Source organism: Vigna umbellata, chromosome 10, assembly GCF_029865625.1.
Source record: "Vigna umbellata cultivar VRB3 chromosome 10, Vumbellata_1.0, whole genome shotgun sequence".
In the NCBI taxonomy this organism is placed as follows: Eukaryota; Viridiplantae; Streptophyta; class Magnoliopsida; order Fabales; family Fabaceae; genus Vigna; species Vigna umbellata.
The window spans coordinates 25460739-25472305 of NC_142174.1; the positions used below are offsets into that span (position 1 = coordinate 25460739).

The window sequence follows — 11567 nt, forward strand, 5'->3', positions numbered from 1 at the left end:
ATGGTCACCAATGAGTTGAAAATGTTAAGAGATGAACAAGTTCAATATAGGGAGAGAAGCATGAGTGGAGAATCCCAAAGTGAACAAGAAACCTTAAGAGTAGGAGATTACTATCCTTCTTCATCAAGAAGGCATAGGCGTGACTATGAAAATTATCCTCCTCCTCCTAAGGAAGTCAATGTGGTATTGCCTCATTTTCATGGGAAAGATAACATTGAGGCTTACCTTGACTGGGAAATGAAAGTAGAGCAAATATTTGCCTGTTAACAAGTGTCAGAGGAAAGAAAAGTCTCTCTAGCTACCCTTAGTTTTCAAGGGTATGCAATGTATTGGTGGACTGCTCTAGTCAAAGAAAGAATGAGACAACAACTTCCTCCCATCAAATATTGGAATGAACTCACAACTGCTCTCAAGAAAAGGCACATTCCTTCTTACTATAAAAGGGAACTTATGGATAAGTGATGGACAAATTTATGAACACCAAATTATGATGTCACAAACTTGTTTTTCAATCGGCAAGTGTGACCGAATCGTTCAAGTAATAAACTTGGTAAGACCAAGTATCGTTCTTCCCAAAGGTCTCACGGCCTAGTTTAGTTGTGTGGTTTCTTGATTAGCTAAGACTTAAAAACGAAATATTTGGATTTTATATGCAAAAGACGAAAATTAAATATGTATGCATGAAGTTTTGATCAATGGCAAAAAGCAAAAGATAAACACTTTCAATGAAATTTATGGATGAATATGTTGTTAGGGGTCAATTTCATCTTATCCACTCTCATATATTTTAGGAATTCAACATTCAAATCATCATTGTTAATGCCACTCTCTAAAGTACCTTTCAAGAAGGCTTCTCCCTAATCACGAGTTCATACAATTCCTAGCATTCCTAATGATCAGTTCATAAGTGCAGGAGCTTAACGACAACCAATATAATATTGGGAGAAATTCCCCGGATCTAGACTTCCCCGTACGCGCCCGTATCGACAAAACCAATAATCATGCATCGAATGAGTTAAAGAATGCAAGCATTAAACAAAGAGGAAAAACCCTAACTAATGATGAAAGAAAGCATAAATCTTAAATAAAAGATGTAAAAACAGATTCCATATATGAGAGCTTCAAAAGATTACATTGATTCCCCAACAAGCATACAGAGTTTAGTTCAGCATATTCATGGTGAACCTAGATGAACAATAATGAAAGAATGAAAGATAAAACCCTAAAAGGTGAAGAGGAAGCCTGAGCATCCAAGATCCTCCTTCAAAGGGGTGGAAGAGAGAGTGTTTGCTTCGTTCCAGCCAAAGATACAAACCCTAGGAAACCCTAAAGCTTATATATTATTCGTAAATTACAGAAAATTAGGTCCAAGCCCATTAAAGTGCCGCTCAGCGGTAAAATACCGCTCAGCGGTAAGTGCGTGTCACGTTTCTTCCCCTCAGCGGTCCTCCCGTGAGCTCCTGAGTGCCGCTCAGCGGTAAACTGCCGCTGAGCGGTAAACTGCCGCTGAGCGGTGACTTCGGCTTCTCCTTTTGCACTTTTTGATGTCTTTTCTGATTCCATATCTCTCCTTCTTCACTTCTTTCACCAAATTCACCTTAAAACCTGCACAAAAACACTGAAATCAAGCATAAACCTGTCCAGCTCTCTTATTTCTGAAAATATCAAGAAAAGCATGATTTCAAGCTAGTTTCTAAGTATAAAGGTTGCTTTTAGTATCAATTTTAAGCATGAAAATAACAGTTTTTCAACTGTTATCACAACCCCAAACTTAGAACTTTGCTTGTTCTCAAGCAAACAAGATGTAACTCAATCTTCAACCAATTCTTATGATGGTTCACTTATTCAAAAGTCTTCTTTTCAAGATAAGTAAAAACTTCAATCAAACTTATGACCAATATTTCAATCAAGATGTGCACATGCTTTAGTGTTCACAAAGTCATTTAAATTCCAACAAATGCTATTTTTCATGAATGATCAATCACTTAAGCATGGATGTTCATGTGCTAAGGGAATATTTCCTCACTAGATAAAGTGTTTCACTCACACACAAGTGTATAAGAAGTAATCACTCATTCACTCTATTATCACAATGTCACATGAATTAACTTTGCCTTTCATTTTACCACAATCAAAAACATTCACAAGCATGCATCATCACAAGGACTTTTCAATGGCTTATAATGTGGCTGGGCTAACAAGAAAATTGGTTTTTCTGGATCACAAAATCCTTGAGTTAAGAGAATCATAACAACACAATCATCTTATTCATTCCCAACTTTCTTTTGCCTTTGCATTGAGCTTTGCTTATTTTTCTTTTCTTTTCTTTTTCTTTGTATATTCTTACTTTTTAACTCTTAGCTCAATGCTTTTCATGTTTTCCCAACAACCCCAAACTTGAACATTTAACAATATCACACAAGATCTTCTACTTAACTCAAGGTAAAGATTTTCAATCAAGGGTTTCAGTATATGTTCAAGGCTAAGGGTTCAAAAGGATAGAACACAGAGTGTTCTCTTTTAGTGGGCTAATTTTACAACTTTGGCCAATAAAAAGGTTTCCAACAAACGGCCTTGATCATATGGTGCAAAACAAGCAATTGATTCAATCATAGAAAACCTGGGCAAAATCATTCATACTTTCAAAGTAATAGCATTCAACAATAACAACTCTGGAGCTCAAAACCTCACATATAAGCTCATTCACATTTGACATACACATCCTGCTTAATTTTACAATCACAATCATGATATCATGCATTTGTTCACAAAGCTTGTGAATCACCTGTATAAGCATTTTAATGTGCACATCATCTCAACATCAATCAATCAATAAGCATCATTCAGTATTACTTATCATACAATCATAGTTAATAGCAAACCATCATAACAAATCAGGTGTTCAATAGAGTACATCAAACCCTAATCTAAAAACAAATAATACTTACAAAATACTGGGTTGCCTCCCAGTAAGCGCTTGTTTAACGTCACGAGCCTGACCCAAACTTTCAAGGATCAACCAACAACATCATTGTGGAAAATTGTTGCACCTCTCCCCCTAGATAGGGTTTAAGACGTTGACCATTCACCACCCAACTTCTCTGTGGATCATCAGCAGCTGGATTAAATATTTCAATTGCTCCATGCGGATGCACTTCTTTTATCACATATGGTCCTGACCATTTTGACTTCAGCTTCCTAGGAAATATCTTCAATCTTGAATTGAACAATAATACCTGTTGTCCTGGATTGAAAACTCTATTCACCAACTTCCTGTCATGATAAAATTTAATCTTGTCTTTGTACGCCTTTGATGAATCATATGCATGTAATCGCATTTCTTCAAGTTCCAAAATCTGCCTTCTGCGTGTGCATTGAGTTTCATAAGGATCAAAATTCAAAAATTTTAAAGACCATAATGCTTTATGCTCCAATTCTACTGGCAAATGGCATGCTTTCCCATAGACTAATTGAAACGGTGACAATCCCATAGACGTCTTCATTGTTGTCCTATAAGCCCAAAGAGCATCATCCAATTTGATAGACCAATCCTTTCTTGATGAAGTCACTGTTTTTTCCAAGATCCTTTTTATTTCCCTGTTAGACACCTCAGCTTGTCCATTGGTTTGTGGATGATAAGGTGCAACTACCTTATGTTTTACTCCATAGTGTTTAAGTACTTTCTCTAGTTGATAATTGCAAAAATGAGATCCTCCATCACTAATCAACACTCTTGGAGTGCCAAAGCGTGAGAATATCTGCCTCTTCAGGAATTTAATTACCGTGCTAACATCATTTTTAGGACAAGCTAATGCTTCCACCCATTTACTCACATAATCCACTGCTACCAGAATATATTCATTGTTGAAAGATGGAGGGAAAGGTCCAACAAAATCAATACCCCAACAATCAAAAATCTCAACCTCTAAAATACCCTGTAAAGGCATCTCATGACGTTTAGTGATTGTCCCTGCTCTTTGACATTTATCACAATTTCTAGCATGATTATGGGCATCTTTAAATAAAGTTGGCCAATAAAACCCAGATTGAAGGACTTTTGCTGCTGTTCTTTCTCCATTAAAATGTCCTCCATAAGGTTAATCATGACAATGCCAAAGAACTCCTTCTGCTTCTTCATTTGTAACACATCTCCTTAGAAGATTATCTGCTCCAATTTTGAACAAATAAGGATCATCCCAAACAAACTGCTTGGCATCATGCAGAAATTTCTTTCTTTGTTGCCAAGTTAAGTCTTCCGGCATGACTCTCGCAGCTTTGAAATTCGGCATATCAGCAAACCAGGGCCTCTGCTGAATATACATGAGTGATTCATCTGAAAAAGATTCCCAGATTTCAGACTCCTTGCTAGTGACCTCATTGTTGACTAATCGTGACAAATGATCAGCAATTAAGTTCTCACTTCCTTTCTTGTCACGGATTTCTACATCAAATTCTTGCAATAGTAGTACCCATCGAATCAAACGTGGCTTAGAATCTGGTTTTGTCAACAAATATTTGATAGCTGCATGATCTGTATAGACAATCACCTTAGACCCAATAAGATAAGGTCTAAATTTCTCTAGAGCATACACAATGGCAAGAAATTCTTTCTCTGTGGTAGCATAATTCAATTGAGCATTGTTCAGAACCTTGGTAGCATAATAAATTGGATGAAACTTTTGTTCTTTCCGCTGGCCAAGGACAACTCCTATTGCATAATCACTTGCATCACACATTAATTCAAAATTTTGATTCCAATCTGGCACTACAATTACTGGAGTTGACACTAACTTCTTCTTCAATATGTCGAAAGCTTTCAGACAATCTTCATTCATCACAAAAGGAACATCCTTCATCAAAAGATTACTCAATGGTTTAGCAATTTTTGAGAAATCTTTGATGAATCTTCTATAAAACCCAGCATGACCAAGAAAACTTCTAATTCCCTTTACATTTGTTGGTGGAGGTAGTTTCTCAATAACTTCTACTTTAGCTTTGTCTACCTCAATTCCTTTAGCAGAAATTTTATGCCCCAATACAATTCCTTCAGTTACCATGAAATGACATTTCTCCCAATTAAGAACAAGATTTGTCTGAACACATCTTTTGAGGACAGTGTTCAAATTAGCCAAACATCTCTGGAAGAATTTCCAAAAACTGAGAAATCATCCATGAATACCTCAATGCATTTTTCTAAGAGATCTGCAAAAATTGCCTGCATACACCTTTGAAACGTAGCTGGAGCATTACATAATCCAAAAGGCATCTTTCTATATGCAAAGATACCAAAAGGACAAGTAAAAGCCGTCTTCTCCTGATCTTTTGGATCTACCACAATTTGATTGTATCCAAAATATCAATCTAGAAAACAATAGAAAGCCTGCCCTGATAACCTTTCTAACATCTGATCCATGAAAGGAAGAGGAAAATGATCTTTCCTAGTAGCTTTATTCAGCTTCCTGTAATCAATGCACATACGCCAACCAGTGACTGTCCGAGTAGGAATAAGTTCATTCTTATCATTATAAATTACTGTCATCCCACCTTTCTTTGGAACCACCTGTACTGGACTCACCCATTCACTGTCAGAGATTGGATAGATGATACCAGCTTCTAACAGTTTCAACACTTCTTTTCTAACCACCTCCTTCATAACAGGATTTAATCTTCTCTATGGTTGAGCACTTGGTTTATAATCTTCTTCCATAAAAATTTTGTGCATGCAGTAAGTTGGGCTAATACCTTTAAGATCTGATATTGACCACCCAATTGCTTCTTTATTGGCTTTCAAAATTTCTATCAACTGCTCTTCTTCTTGTAAAGTTAAAGAGTTATTGATGATGACTGGCTTTGTTCCATCTTCCTCTAGAAAAACATATTTCAGATGTGATGGTAATCTTTTTAATTCTGGTGTCTGTGCTTTGACTGCTTCTTCCTTATCAATTATTTCGAATATTGGATCTTCCTCCGGACTCTTTTTCAATGTTTCCAAATCCATCAGACATTCATCAATCAATTTCTCTTCTTCTTCATCTAAATCTTCACATGCATCAATGAGAGTTTTTTCCAATGGAGAAATATTTCGCACCATCCTTTCTTGCACCATACAAACTTCATCAAGTTCATCAAATTGAAAACATGCGTTGTCATCATTTGGATATGTCATGGCCTTGGCTACGTCAAAAATGACTTCTTCATCATCAACTCTCAATTTAAGCTTACCATTCTCTACATCAATCAAAACTCTAGCAGTCTTCATAAAAGGTCTCCCAAGAATAAGAGGAACATCACTATTTCCTTCCATCTCCATCACAATAAAATCCACTGGGAATACAAATTTGTCAACCTTCACTAAAACATCTTCAACCACTCCATATGGATATTTAAGAGACCTGTCCGCCAATTGAAGAGCCATTCTGGTTGGTTTAATTTCCAACCCCTGAATTGTTTTGCACATGGATAGCCGCATTAGATTAATGCTAGCTCCCAAATCAATCAATGCTCTTCCAACTTTCACATCTCCTATGGTGCATGGAATAGTGAAGCTTCCTGGATCTTTAAGTTTAGGAGGTAGTTTCTGTATGATTGCACTGCAGTTACCCTGTATATTGATAGTTTCCTTCTCAATATACTTGTGTTTCTTTGTGAGGAGTTCCTTCAAAAACTTTGCATATGCTGGCATCTGTTGCAATGCTTCAGAGAATGGTATAGTGATCTCAAGCTTCTTAAACAACTCCATGAATCTTTCCAACTGCTTTTCTTTCTCCTTCCTCGAATAACTCTTTGGATAAGGAAGTGGCTTTTCATACTCTTTTTCTTTCTGTCTCTCCTCTCTCTCTTCTCTCTCTTTTTTTTCTCTCCTCTCCTCTTCTTCTTTTTTCTTTTTCTCTCTCTCAACTCTTTCTTTCCACTCACATGTTTCTTTTTCACTCTCACTCTCATTTTCTTTCTCCTCTCTTTCTTTTTGTCTCTCCTCTAACACTCTACCACTTCTGGTCACAATAGTTTTACACTCCTTTCTGAGATTATCATGTTTCATCTCGTCAACTATTCTCTCAACATAAACCTCCATATTTTTAAATGCAGCATCCACATTATGACAATAAGACGCATTCGTCTTCAAGAATCCTTGGAAAGTCTCTTCAAGCTTTGTTGTTTTCTCAACTGGAGTAAATTGCATCTGCCATTTTTGTTGTTGCACTTGAACCATTGAGACCTGTTGTATTTCCTGTGGTATTTGAGAAAGTATCATAATTACTTCTTCAAGCTGTTGAGAGATAATTCTATTTTGAATAAGCAAAGCCTCATTTGATTGTAACAACTCCTTCTGACTAAGATCTCCTTTTTCAATGTTGAGTTCGTTGTCACTAGTAGCCATATTTTCAATAATTTCAGTTGCTTCCTCTGGAGTTTTCCATTTAATGTTTCCTCCTGCTGAGGCATGAAGCATCATCTTAGTTTGTGAACCAAGACCTCCAAGGAAAGTTAGGACTACTTCTTCTTCTTTGAAACCATGCATAGGAGTTTTTCGTAACAGACTTTTGTATCTATCCCATGCATGCCCCAGTGATTCTTCCATGCCCTGCTTAAATGAAGATATCTCTTGCTTGCCTTTTGTCACCTTTGATTGTGGAAAGTACTTGTTCAAAAACTTTGTTACTACTGCTTCCCACTCTGTGAAACTTCCTTCTGGGAAAGAATTCAACCAAAGCTTAGCATTGCCTCCCAATGAGAAAGGAAACAAACTAAGTTTGATCGCTTCATCTGGCAGCCCATTAATTTTGACTGTGTTGCAAATTTCATTGAATGTAGTAAGGTGCTCATATGGGCTTTCATGAGATAACCCATTAAATTGATTACTTTTCACCAGTTGGATCAGTGCTGGTTTGACCTCCATGTTAGCTGCATTGACTCTTGGTCTAGCTATGCTGTCAAAGTGCTGAGGTCCAGCTATATTGGTGTAATCAGTAAGAGTTCTTCTGATATTATTGTTCTCCATATTTTCTGTGCTATTGTCAGAACCTGGTGGTGATGGTTGCAACAGAGTTTCCGGAGGAGGAAAAAGTTCTCTAGATGTTCGGATTCTTCTCCTCCGTCTACTGTCTTCTAATCCTTCAAGCAGAGGTTCTGTTGTTTTCTTGCTTCTAGTTCGAATTGCCTGCTGCATACACAAGAACACAAAACCCTAGAAAAGATTTGGTTAGCACAAAAAATACAAGAGAAGATATAAGATTCAGAAAATAAAAACAGAAAACAGAAAAACAGAAAACAGAAAAATAAAATAAAATCAAATAAACTACAAACTGAAAAATATAAACAGAAAAATAAAATAAAATAAAAAAATTCGAAATTTAAATTAAAAATAAAAAAAAATAAGTCAAAGATAATCAATAATCACACAAATTAACCAGTTAAACCACGAATCCCCGACAACGGCGCCAAAAACTTGATGGACAAATTTATGAACACCAAATTATGATGTCACAAACTTGTTTTTCAATCGGCAAGTGTGACCGAATCGTTCAAGTAATAAACTTGGTAAGACCAAGTATCGTTCTTCCTAAAGGACTCACGGCCTAGTTTAGTTGTGTGGTTTCTTCATTAGCTAAGACTTAAAAACGAAATATTTGGATTTTATATGCAAAAGACGAAAATTAAATATGTATGCATGAAGTTTTGATCAATGGCAAAAAGCAAAAGATAAACACTTTCAATGAAATTTAAGGATGAATATGTTGTTGGGGGTCAATTTCATCTTATCCACTCTCATATATTTTAGGAATTCAACATTCAAATCATCATTGTTAATGCCACTCTCTAAAGTACCTTTCAAGAAGGCTTCTCCCTAATCACGAGTTCATACAATTCCTAGCATTCCTAATGATCAGTTCATAAGTGCAGGAGCTTAACGACAACCAATATAATATTGGGAGAAATTCCCCGGATCTAGACTTCCCCGTACGCGCCCGTATGGACAAAACCAATAATCATGCATCAAATGAGTTAAACAATGCAAGCATTAAGCAAAGAGGAAAAACCCTAACTAATGATGAAAGAAAGCATAAGTCTTAATTAAAAGATGTAAAAACAGATTCCATATATGAGAGCTTCAAAAGATTACATTGATTCCCCAACAAACATACAGAGTTTAGTTCACCATATTCATGGTGAACCTAGATGAACAATAATGAAAGAATGAAAGATAAAACCCTAAAAAGGTGAAGAGGAAGCCTGAGCATCCAAGATCCTCCTTCAAAGGGGTGGAAGAGAGAGTGTTTGCTTCGTTCCAGCCAAAGATACAAACCCTAGGAAACCCTAAAGCTTATATATTATTCGTAAATTACAGAAAATTAGGTCCAAGCCCATTAAAGTGCCGCTCAGCGGTAAAATACCGCTCAGCGGTAAGTGCGTGTCACGTTTCTTCCCCTCAGCGGCCATTTTGCCCCTCAGCGGTCCTCCCGTGAGCTCCTGAGTGCCGCTGAGCGGTAAACTGCCGCTGAGCGGTGACTTCGGCTTCTCCTTTTGCACTTTTTGATGTCTTTTCTGATTCCATATCTCTCCTTCTTCACTTCTTTCACCAAATTCACCTTAAAACCTGCACAAAACACTGAAATCAAGCAGAAACCTGTCCAGCTCTCTTATTTATGAAAATATGAAGAAAAGCATGATTTCAAGCTAGTTTCTAAGTATAAAGGTTGCTTTTAGTATCAATTTTAAGCATGAAAATAACAGTTTTTCAACTGTTATCAATAAGCTCCAAAGGTTGCAACAAAAGTCTATGTCTGTTGAAGGATATTGACAACAGATGGAGCTATACATAATGAGAGCAGGGATCACAGAGGCAGAGGAAACTACTTTAGCTAGATTTTTGAGTGGGTTGAATTTGGAAATAAGGGATAAAGTTGAACTTCTACCTTATAGAGATTTGAATGAACTTGTTCAAATGTGTATAAAGGTAGAACAACAAAATCAGCGGAAAATTTCTGCCAAAAGATTTTAGTCTCCCTTTGAGCAGAAATTTACTAAAGCAAAAGAACCCCTCAAACCTCTAGCCAAAATAGTTGAAAAACCAAACAAAGAGTCCTCTTCACACACTCGTACAAGTGACATAAAGTGTTTCAAGTGTCTAGGTAGGGGTCATATAGTTGCTCAATGTCCTACCAAGAGAACCATCCTTTTAAAAGGAAAGGACATCTATAGTAGTGAAAGTGAATCCCCCACCAGTGATAGTGAGAGTGAAACAGAAAAAGAAGAGGAAGTGTTTGCGGATGATTGGCAGCTTCTCATGGTGAGAAGGGTGCTTAGCAGTCAACCAAGTCTAGAACAACTATCACAAAGAGAGAACATCTTTCATACAAGGTGTAAAATTCAAGAAAATTATTGTTCTCTCATTATTGATAGTGGTTCTTGCTGCAATTGTTGTAGCACAAGACTAGTTGAAAAGTTGAATCTTACTGTAATACCTCATCCCAAACCTTATAAACTTCATTGGCTAAATGAAGATGGGGACATTACAATCAAGAATCAAGTTAAAGTGGCTTTATCCATAGGGAACTTCAAAGATGAAGTTATTTGTGATGTAGTTCCCATGGAAGCTTGCCATGTGCTATTGGGAAGACCATGGCAATTTGATCATAACACTATACACCATGGTCTTACCAATACCATAACTGTGCACAAAAAGGACAAGAAATTTGTGCTTCAACCTTTGACACCTATCCAGGTGGCACAAGATCAAGCACAAATGAAGTCCACCAAGGAACAGGAAAAGAAACAAAAAAATAAAAAGAATACAAAACAAAAGAGTGGAGTAGTCACTAGGGAAGAAAGCGAGCTGAGGGAGTCTAGTGTTCCCTTCCACAAGGTCACTCAACATGAAGTTCTTTTAACTAAAAAGACTTTAAACCACACAATTCAAGTTGAGCAACCTTCATATCTTCTTCTTTGCCAAGGGACACTCACCTGCACATCTAGTGAGTCTCAGACTTCTAACTCAAATTTTCTCAAAAATAGATCTTAAAAGCGGATATCACCAAATTCGAATCAAAGAAGGTGATGAGTGGAAAACTGCTTTTAAAACTAAGTTTGGGTTATATGAGTGGCTGGTAATGCCTTTTGGTCTTACAAATGCCCCAAGTACATTCATGAGACTTATGAATCATGTTTTAAGGGATTGCATTGGGAAGTTTGTTGTTGTTTATTTTGATGACATATTGGTATATAGTCAAGATTTGCAAAATCATGAAAAACATTTGAGAGCTGTTCTAATAATTCTTAGAACCAATAAATTGTTTGCAAATCTTGACAAATGCACCTTTTGTGTTGATAGTGTCATCTTTCTAGGTTTTGTAGTCAATAAAAAAGGGGTCCATGTTGATCCTGAGAAAATAAAGGCCATCCAAGAGTGGCCAATTCCAAAGAATGTAGGAGAAGTTAGGAGTTTTCATGGATTGGTGATGACAAATTTATGAACACCGAAAAACGGCGCCACAAACTTGTTTAACAATCGGCAAGTGTGACCGAATCGTATCAAGTAATAAAACTAGGTAAGACCAAGTATCGTTTTT

The 11567-nt window shown here is 36.7% G+C and overlaps 1 pseudogene; it reads left to right on the top strand.

The window, feature by feature from the left end:
* On the top strand, positions 1-11020 carry LOC148192232 (uncharacterized; annotated as a pseudogene).
* The last annotated feature ends 547 nt before the right edge of the window (positions 11021-11567 follow it).